Below are 2048 nucleotides of genomic sequence, written 5' to 3'. Positions count from 1 at the left end.
AGTAGAGGCTTGGTGACCAATATCCCAGGTGCACTCAATGAGCTCGGCACTGCCTGTCAACACAGTCAGAAAGGAGCCCTTGGATCTCTTCCTTGGGTCATAGACACATGCTGACACCTCATAACTCAGAACTCAGGATTCTCACCTGTGTTCCCTCAATCTGGGTGCTCTTACTTCTTGAAAAAGACTACTGAAGTAGCTATGGTGTGTGCTGATGGGGCACATCATTTGCACATCATGCACAGCTTCATCAGTTAACCTTAGAAAAGCACTGACATGACAGCACAAGATAAAGTCAATGGGAAAGGGGATTTCCATGCCATGATCGACTCCTTTCAGTAGCCCACATCTCAGATGCTATAGCTACTGTTGGTGTCCAGGCATCTTCTCCAGCCAATCCCACCCTTTATCTTGGAATGTCAACTTCCCATTAGATGCTGCCTGGTAGAATCTTGTTGTTTCCATGGTGATGCCTGTAAACAAATTTAGATACTAACAGGTCACCTAATAGTGACCAGTGACCAGTGAGTGCTGTCTCAGAGTGGACACACTTGCCTCTGAGGCCTGCTGATCAGACAAGGACAACCAATTTTTCTTGATCCATTGTACCATGGGTTGATAAAACTCTTCCCTGTCCATGTCAGCTTAGAAATGTTAAAACATGTCTTTTGATCTCTCCTCCTCTTATCTTTACTATACATTTAAATCTTTCATGAATGGGGACACTATCGAGGCTGACATAGATATCTCGAGGTGAATGTCCCCTCTAGCTATAGTTGATAGTATGCATGTGACTTTGGACCGACAGTTTGCTCTCAAGTGTTTTCTATCCACCTGAGAGAGATAACGATGTCATTATGCTCTGGAGTCTCCACTGTCCAGACTTTAGAGGCCAGTGAACAGGCAATTAAACCAGGTCCCGGTGTTGCCTCAAGAGATACAAGAACAAGAAGAAGGTTTGCAGAGATCTGGCACCAGATTTACATGAAGGAAAGTGGGAGAGGCTACCTGGCTGTGGTTCCCAGAAGACAGCTATTGTGGTTAAAGAAATATTGAGGCTAGACCCACAGTAAATAGAAGAAAGGAGAAAACAAACTATGAACGGTTACAAAATATAGATCCAAAAAATAACAACTACAGAGATGACCCTGAGGTACACAAAGGAAGTTTAGAACAGAAAGTTGCAGACAATCATAGATTTAAATTAAAAGCACAAGACATTGCCATTTACCAAACCATGTTTAGGCAACAAGACTGTTAAGGTTATTCTGGATCCACAAGATCCACCCACACAGGAAAGGCATCAGCCCCAAACTCCAGGCCCCAACCTCCAGCAATCCCAGCTTCAAGTGAGCTTGGGACTCTGGGGTGGACACTCCCCATCCCCCGCCCAACACCCATCCCCTCAATCTTCCGGGGGGCTGCTCCTGGCATCCAGAAGACCCGCCCACACAGGAAAGGCATCAGCCCTTCCAGGCCCCAACCTCCAGCAACCCCAGGTTCAGCTTCAGATCCAGTGTGCCCAGCTTCAGCTTCAGGAAAGGAAAACAGTAGAGACAGAAAGACCCCACATGCACCCACTGGAAGAAGAGATGAGAAGAAGACGGACTAAGAGCTCACTCAGTAATAGACAGACCAACATGACTCCAACAGAATCTACAGACCCAATGCCAGCAAGATGTGAAAAGCACTACATAGACAAAGCAGAGGAGACAGACCTTAAAAATTATTTTATGAAGATGATAGAGACCCTCAAAGAGGAAATGAGGAAATCCCTTAAAGAAATAGAAGAAAAACAAACAAAAAAATCCATGAAATGGGAGAAAAGGCGAACCAATAAAGTCAACACATAAACAAATCTCTCAAAGAATCTAAAGAGTACCAAGAAAAAACAAAGAAACAAATGAAGGAAACAACTCAAAGGATTAAAAGCTGAAATAGAAACAATAAAGTAAACACAGAAAGAGGGGATGTTGGAAATAGAAAAGCTGGGTAAACAATCAGGAACTACAGATACAAGTATCACCAATAGAATACAAGAGATAGAA

The 2048-nt window shown here is 43.8% G+C and overlaps 1 pseudogene; it reads left to right on the top strand.

Moving 5' to 3' along the window:
• The first annotated feature begins 849 nt into the window (after window positions 1–849).
• The window catches only part of LOC101838030, a 20557-nt pseudogene continuing 19358 nt past the window's right edge, over window positions 850–2048 (top strand).

The sequence above is a fragment of the Mesocricetus auratus genome, unplaced genomic scaffold (assembly GCF_017639785.1).
Source record: "Mesocricetus auratus isolate SY011 unplaced genomic scaffold, BCM_Maur_2.0 Super-Scaffold_100030, whole genome shotgun sequence".
In the NCBI taxonomy this organism is placed as follows: domain Eukaryota; kingdom Metazoa; phylum Chordata; class Mammalia; order Rodentia; family Cricetidae; genus Mesocricetus; species Mesocricetus auratus.
This window is presented reverse-complemented; position numbering and strand designations above follow the sequence as displayed.